The sequence below is a fragment of the Pteropus medius genome, unplaced genomic scaffold (genome assembly GCF_902729225.1).
Source record: "Pteropus medius unplaced genomic scaffold, Ma_sr-lr_union100, whole genome shotgun sequence".
Classification (NCBI taxonomy): Eukaryota; Metazoa; Chordata; class Mammalia; order Chiroptera; family Pteropodidae; genus Pteropus; species Pteropus medius.
The window spans coordinates 4606977-4615250 of NW_024342471.1; the positions used below are offsets into that span (position 1 = coordinate 4606977).

Below are 8274 nucleotides of genomic sequence, written 5' to 3' on the forward strand. Positions count from 1 at the left end.
TGACTTAATCTTTGAAACAGAGTTGTTGATGTCATCTCTGTTTTATAGATGAGGAAACTGAGACACAGAGTTCAGTAAGTTGTCCAAGTAGATAGTGGAACTGAGATTCACCCCCAGGGGTCTGGCTCCAAGCCTGCAACTCAGCACTAGGTTATGCTGTGTCTCTACAAGGAGAGGCCAAGCAGGTGCCAGGGCACCACGCCAAGCAGGTGCTAGAGTTAAACATGCATGCATATGGTGATAAAACAAGGGGAGAGCAATATGTAGCCCAAGACAGGGGCAGATAAAATCCTGGGGGAGGGTTCAGAGGAGGAAGAGATTCCTGGGAGCATGAAGGATGAGTGGGATTTGGGGAAGGATGAGCAGGATATGGAGATAAGGAAGTGCAGGGAAGAGCCTCTCTGATGGCAAGAACAGCATAAGCAAAGGCACAGAGATGAGAGTTTAGCTAAGGGCATGGATTTGCACAAAAGCATTCACCAAACCGGGTTAGGCTGCATGTTAATGGGTGTTATTCACACCAAATGCATCTTGTTCGTATGTTTGGGGAACACAGGAGTAAATAGGGTCCGACTGGCGATTCTGCAACTATGAGACTTCTCAAGATCTTCTATGTGCTAACATGCTTGAGTAGCTTTGGTCTGCATAAAGGAAGCCTGGGTATCTTGTAGCATCTCAACAGGTCAGCTCTTTGAAAACACATGTGGCTGAGAAATTAGGCTTATCATAGGGGAAAGCCCAGGCCCTGGTGCACTTTTTTTTTTTTTTTTTTTTTGAGAGAGAAAATTTGGACCCACTCAACGGTTTTGAGCAGGGGAGTGACATAATCCGAGTTGTGTTGACAGGCCAAAAATCTGAGCACATTTAAATAGAGGGGGGTGGGGGAACCTTCCGTCAGTCCAAGACTACAAATAAAAAAATAACCTGTCGCACGGAGCCATTGGAAGCAGCGAGCGAGTGAGTGTGGGATCTGTACAACAGTTTTAGACTGCCTTCCTCTCACACACCCCCTCTCCATCTGTCGCAAAGGGCACCAGGAAGATAGATGCAAGGAGGAAAATTCCAGCTCTGGGGGCTCCAGAGCTTGGCAGCCCAGATGGGGGGCTCTGACAGGAGCCATATCGCTCCCATGAGTTGTCATTTGTGAGGGCCAAGGGGCTGTCAGTGTTTCCATCCTCAGTGTATTTTCAGAGAAGCGACTGTGACTCAGTTAAAAACTTCTGCCCCAGAAGGAACCCTTCTACAAACCTCCACCTAAGCCTGGAGGGGGCTCCCTTCTCTCTCTCCAGCTTGGACTAAGTAATTCTGCAAGTCAGTGAACTTCTTTCTCAGAGGCTAGCCAGCCAGGAGGCCAGGATTCAAAATCCAGGCCTCCTACCACTTATCCTTGGACAAGTTACTTCTCCAGCTTTGGACTCTATTTTCTTCATCTGCAAAGTGGGAATAACAGTCAACTCATACTTTGCTTTACTGATCGATGAGATTACGCAAATAGGCAGTCAGCACACAGCCTGGAACAGAGTTAACATTCAAAGAACATTGGGTCATCTTGTTTCTCTCAATGAGTGGTTCACATCAGGACTTCGTATGTGCTGAGTGACTGCAAGTTGATGAATGAGTCTCCATGGGGTTGGTAAAGGAATAATTAATGGTCAGAAACTACCCAGAGAACACATGGTAAGGACCTTCCTTCCAATAGCCTGAGCCATCAGCCCTGCTCTGCTTATGAAAGAGGAAGTGAGATTAACTTCACAGTTTAGGAAAGTACAAAGGAGCCACCAGCATGCCGCCCTCTACCAAAGGGTCAGAAGCTTACCAGAGGGCCCAGCTGTCCCCCAAAGCTTGAACCCCAACTTGGCCTGGCCTTCTCCAGGCCAGAGTGAAGAATGAATGGGAGTTCATCTGTAGTTGCCCCATTAGGTGATTCATATGTCCCAAGACCTAGGCGGGGCCAAGAGAGGAACCAGCAGGTTCAGTGTCAGGTGCAGAATCAGGCTACCCAGGTGTCCCCAAGCCCCGGTTCCCTCCCTTTTCCCAGTCTCAGAATCTCTCTCAGTAAAGTTGTTTTAAGAAACAGGATTCACATTGGCTCTAAGAACACAGGTTGGTGACTTCACTGACATTGTTTTAGAATCTCCCTTTGCCAGTATTCATGCTGAAAGAAATCTTTAGAAACTTCTTTCCTAATCAAGATAATTTCCACGACCAGCCCCCTCCAAAGAGCGATCATGTGAAGCCACAGCAATCATGTGACACCTCCCAGGCTGACAGTTCTGTCTGAGACACTAGTAGTCATTCAATCCAGAGCCGCCTTCCTAAGCCTGACATTTGAGTTCCTCACTCAAACAAATCCATTTTCTTAGAAAATTGGACAACTGCCTCCTTCTACCTTTCTGCCCTTCTGTCCTCCTTCAGTTCTGCTTTGTCATAAATTCCATGCTTAGAGCGACTAAGGGAGGGGCCTGAAGTCCCATCCCTCAGCCAAATGAGGTAAATTCCAGGCCAGGGCCCAGAGTGTGATCAGGACCCCATAGAACATAGAGTGGAGAATGCTGGGAGGCTTCAGCTATGATGGTGACACCCCATCCCTTCCCCACCACTCTCAGTCAGGAAATTTATTCTCATCTCCTAAGATTTATTTATTTCGAAGTTAATCCTGGCCCCTCAGCTGCTCCCACTTTTTCAGGCTATTGATGTCGAATGGATTGGAATGAAAGTTTTATGGCCTAATCTTTAGCATTTTATAGATTGTTTTTATAGACAAAAGGGAGAGATTTGTCCACAAGAAGGGTGGTCGTGTTCCTAGCCAGGACCCTGAGAAAGGCAGGCGGTCCATCTGAACACTTGTTAACCAGTGTCACTGCTCATTTGCCAGAAACTGAACCAAAGGGTCCTTGCTGGAGAAGGATCTGAAACATATTTAGAAATTAGCTTGGGCCCACTTCCCTGCTTTAGGAAAATTAAGCTTTTGTGAAAGAAGCTCATGTATTTTCAGGCCAGGAAGGATGGCAGGGCAAGAATTGGGACTTTGCAGGGTATATACATGGCTGGCTCAGGCAAGAAGGAGCAGATCGGAGATGCCACTCATAAGAGAGATATGAAATATATCATTGCTTCCTTTGGCCCAGCAAGGATCTAACTGTAACTGAAAGACCCAGGGATGGAGTAAGGGGGATGCCTCTGTGAGTCCCCTGGGTTCAGGGGAAACCGAAGGGCAGAGAAAAGTGGCTGTTTATCTCCACTTCTCCTTCCACCCACTCTTTGCTAGTTCTCCCCTTCTCACTGCTTTCAGATGGTTACCCGTCTCTAGGCAAATGCAAAGGAGGGGGTGTGGATACTGAGCTCATCTTTGCCTCTTTCCTCTAGGGAGGAAGGTACAGAGACCCCTCTGCTGACAACACAGCTTTAAGAAGCCAAAAAACAAGATCCCCATTTCTTCCTCACCCATATACTTTAATGCTATTTCTCTGCTCCCCCACGCCTTCCCAAGAGACCATGGTTTTGCAAAACCCCTTTAAGAAGCAGGGCTCCTGAATGGTGACCTCACCCCTTGGTGAACACATGCTAGCCTTCAGAGCCCGCCTGCTGGAGACAGCCAGGTGTTTGATGTAGGCCAACAAAAAGACATGCTCAGAGCCACAGGTAACTGCCCCCACAGAGCCCCTGAACTGCAGGGAGCTGCCTGGCAGCCTGGGGAAGGCAAGAAGAAGTGGGGGGTGGGGGGTGGGAAAGCAGCAAGGAGCAAGCCATCCAGTGAGAAGCTTTTGGCAACTACAGTGACAATCTACCGTGTTTTCATATCAAGATCTGTTGATGGCAGCAGCTCACCCCAGGGTTACAGTGGTCTGCCTTCCTCTTTCTCCCCCCATACACTAACGCTGTTTTACTCTGTGCACCAGAGGAAATGCTCACTGTTCCCTGATTGCAACAGCCTGTTCCTATTCCATCCCAGGCAGTACCTGGAAGACCTCTGCCCCCATCCCCTTCTCTCAGACCCTGAAGTCAAACACAGGGAAAGCATCAGTCCAGGGGGAGAGCTTCTAGAGAAGCCAGGGGTGCCTTGCTCTGGAAGCTGCTGACAGCCTGCCACCGCCTCCAGTTTGGGCAGGGGTAGGGTTAAGCGACTCGTCTGGGTGGGTCCCAGTGCCCAGCGCAGTGCCACACAATCGTAGTCTGGGTTCTATCCTTGGCCGTGTGACCTTGGGCAAGTTGCTGGTCCTCTCCGAGCCTCAGTTTCCGCATCTACAGCCCTGGTTAGAGGTATCTCTCTACCCCTATTACTGTTGACATTAGCCGAGTGTCTCCCAGTGGCAATCTGAGAGGCCTGAGCCCGCAGTTTAGGGGACAGCGGCGGTGGGGAGAAGGGTGCTTACCTGAACCAGCGCAGGACGCGGCGATCAGCAAACAGAGCAGCGGCCCGAGGCGGCCGGGGGCCGGGCTGGCGGGCTCCATGGGCCGCGGCTGCGGAGCGAGCAGGGAGAGCGGCCGTGAGAGCGCGCTCGGGCGGGCGCGGGCTGGAGCGGGGAAATGACTAAGGCTCCCCCCTCCCCTCTCTCCCCTCTCGGCCGGGGTTCCCCCCCTTCCCCGGAACAGGCGCCTGGAGCGGCTTAGGAGCTGCCGTCACAGCCGCGATTTTCGGAGCACCCCCCACCCCCCGGAGAGATCGAGAGACGGAGAGGAGGACAGACCCCAAGCGCGCGAGAAAGAAAGCCCGGGCGGCCAGAGGGAGGCGGGAGAGGAACGGACTCAGGGAGCTGAGCAAAGAGCCCAGAGACTCAGAGCAAGGAGAGAGGGGAACAACAGGAGACTTATGGGAGGGAGGAGGAGGGGAGGAGGAGGGAGGAGGAGAGGGAGACGGGGAGAGAGAGAGAAAGAGAGAGAGAAGAGAAGAGAGAGAGAGAGAGAGAGGAGACGCCGCAGACCCAGACAGCCTGCGCGGGAGAGCGAGGACCCCAAACCAGAGCCGGGGCCGAGGGCAGCCCCCCAGCTTCCCCCACCGCTGCCCACTCGCCTCTCCTCGGCTCCTCGCGACGCGCGCGGCTCACCTCGCTCCCGGCCGCAGTCCCGGCCGCAGCCCCCGCCCGCCCAGCCGCGGCCCCTTCCCGCCTCCCTGTCCCCTCCTCTCTCCTGCCCGCGCTGGGGGCCGCGGGGCTCCGGCTGCGCCAGCACCCTCTCGGCGAGCACCCGTCAGCAGCGCGCCCGGGGAAGGGAGGGAGCGAGAGCTGGTGTCGCGCGCCGGGCCCGGAGGCCAATGTCTCCCCTAAACCGCGCGGCGCCGCGGCCCCGGCACCCACCCCCGCCCGGGCCCACCGCTGCTGCCCCGGGGAGGCGGCCGGCCAGCCCCCGCCGCCGGCGCGCCCCGCTCAGTCTCGGGACTGGACCAGCCTCCGCCTGCAACAATGTGCCAGTTCAGAAGCCCGCGTGGCTGTCACCAGCCCCGGACTGCCCCCTCTCTTGTCCCCCTCCTACTGCCTGCTGGGCTCGGACCTGCGCCGCCAGCTAGGGCTGCAAAGCTGTGAAAGCGCCGCCGGGGCTGCCCAGGGCTGGGCCCCCTGCTCCACTTTGCGCAAACTTGTTGTTCTAAGGTCAGCGCCGCGAGCTGGCTCTATCGTCCTCTTGAGGTGGACTGGGGAAGTTGCCGCTGGCCTCCCCTGCCTCCGGACTGGTGGTGGTCAGTGCCCGCTTCCTTCTGTCTAGAGGCTGGAGGCGGTGAAGGAGCGGGGGAATGGAGGGGGACGGGGGTGTCTGCCTTTGCACCTTCCCAGGTGGCCCTGCCCCTGTGTCCCAAAAGCTGCCGGCCCCTCTGGGGGTGGGCTTGGGCCAAAGCGTTCCCGATTCTTTCAGAGCTGGGCTGAGGTGACGGAAAAGCAGGAAGTAAGTGAATGTAGGGGGAAGGGGGAGAGGAAGGAGAGAGTGATCGTACAAAAATAGCGTGTGTGTAGGAAGGACTTCAGTGCCGCCTGGAAAAGAGGCGCAGGGTGAAGAACGATCGAGAAGGGGGGCTGTAACTCGGGAAACTAGAAGGGAAGGGTCCGGGCCTCCTTAGGGAAGTGGGCTCTCTCTGCCAGGTGCCTCTCTGTCAGGGGTGGCAGACCGGGGGGAGTCGGGTGGAGTTGAGAGGGAACTCGAAGGCCTGGGCTCTGGGAGAAAGACAATGAGGAAGGTGAGAGGAAAGGAGAACGAGTCTCTCTCTCTCTGTCCGTCTCTGTCTCTGTCTCTGTCTTTGTCTCTCTCTTCCTCTCCCTCTCCCCCTTTCCTTGAAGGAAAGCTGTGTTCCCAATAGCAGCCAGGTCAGTGACAGGCAGTGGGAGCACTGGTCACCTGGCAAAAAGGTGGCCCTCGACTGTAGGAGAGAAAGGAGTCCAAGACCCTCTGCTGATTGAAGGGGTTGGGACTTGGAAATAAGCAATAATCAATTTTGTTTTGCAAGGCTGTTAAAAGAATGTGAATGAAGCAACAGAAAGGAGTCGAGGCCCAGAGAGGAAGTGGACTTGCTTAAGGCCACACAGCAAGGCCTGAGGTAGAAACAGGTTTGAATTCCTGATTCATAGGGTAAAGACCTTTGTCAAGTGACACCCCCACTCCCACCCAGCCTCCCTGTCAGACGCCTAGTCCTGGTGTTGTGCTAAGACAGGGAGGCAGGCAGGGCGCAGCTGTTGATAGCATGGACCAGACTCCCTGGGTTCAGACCTCTTATGAGCTGCGTAGCCTCGGGAAAGTACCTTAGCCTGTCCGTGCCTCAGTTTCTTCATCTGAAATTAGTATCAGCCTAAAAAGACTGGTGTGAAGATTGGATGAATTACTATTTGTACAACACTTTAAAGAGTGCCTAGCATGTCCCAAGTGCTACATAGCATTTGATAAATAAGTAAAGTGTTTGACAACAGTCCTTCAGAGCCCACAGGGTTCTGGGCAGTATCTGAAGTACAAGGGGATTTTTTTTTTTTCTCCTTTGGGTATGGGAGATACGGCAGGGACCCACACAAGCACCCTGTCCATGAAGCATTTACATTCTAGTGGGGAGACAGAGAGGTAGACAAGTAGAAATAATTAATGAACAGAAGATTGAGCACAGAGAGTGAGAAGGGTACCCTCATTTAGATAAGGATAAGGCCTCCCTGAGAAGCTACGAGCTGAATCATAAGAAGGGGCAGCAAGATGAGGATTCGGGGAAGAGAGGATAGCGCATATAAAGGCCCTGGGGCTAGTTTGACTGGAAGAGAATGGGCAAAGGGCGAGGGAAAGTGGTCCAGCTGGGTGGCCTTGTGGGCCTTGGTGAAGTACCTGAATTCATTCTGCAGATACGAATCATTGGAGGATTTAAGCAAAGGTGCACCAAGTTCTGATTCATGTGTTTAAAAGTCCACTCTGGCTTCGAGTGGAGAGTGGGCTGCAGGGAGGGGAGCATGGAATCAGGGCACTGGTTAGGAGATTGTTCTGGGGTCTTCTTAGTATTTGAAGTGGGAGGCAGAGAGTTTCTAACTCTTCAGGCCGCATCTGGCTGAGACCATAAAGGTGACCAGCTGAGACTCTTGGAAAAATCCATCATTGGAATCCATCGAGGGTGGGAGTCGGGGCAGGGACTGCTGATTAAAGTCAGAAATGAGACAGACTTCTGGGCTTCCAGAAGATTATGCCATTAACTGTTCCTAGAAGGGAGACACACACACACACACACACACACACACACACACACACACACTACACAAACTCACTAGGACTAGGAAACCTGGGATTAGGAAACTGCGGATTAGGGAAGGATAATAATTGAACCACCTGCTGTTTATATGTAGCACCTCCAACAAAGGTACCCAGCAGGGCTTCCCAACACTAGGGCCATTTCATCCACACCTCTGCCCTAGGAGGGGGCCTGAGTCTTGTTCTCCTGATCCAGCAACCACAGAAAAATCACCCTTGGCCAACCATCGGGGCTGGGAGGTCATTGAGACCAATGGGCAGCTAGGTATACTGAGGTTGGGGAACAATTTTTCTGAGGTTACCCACTGAGATTATGGCAGATAATTGAGGTAAGTCAGCCGGCTCCATAGGAGTCATCTTGGGCTGCCTTGGATTAAAGTTGAATTGCCTTCATACATATACCATTTATTATGCACTCAACAGTATTTATTACACATCTACTATGTGCTGGGCACTGTGCTAGGCACTGGGGTCGCAGCAGGTGGGAAAAACACAAAAACCCCTGTTCCAAGGAGCTGACATTCTAGAGGGAGTGAACGAATAAATCAGTACATAAAATATTTAGTCTGTCAGATA

At 53.1% G+C, this 8274-nt stretch overlaps 1 long non-coding RNA gene across 1 annotated transcript; it reads right to left on the minus strand.

Annotated features, from left to right (window-relative positions):
• Positions 1–754: 754 nt before the first annotated feature.
• On the minus strand, positions 755–4746 carry LOC120603481 (uncharacterized). Its single transcript, XR_005653025.1, has 2 exons — positions 4689–4746; positions 755–4461 (listed from the first exon to the last, which is right to left on the minus strand). It is a non-coding gene; the product is annotated as an uncharacterized LOC120603481 (long non-coding RNA).
• Positions 4747–8274: the final 3528 nt, after the last annotated feature.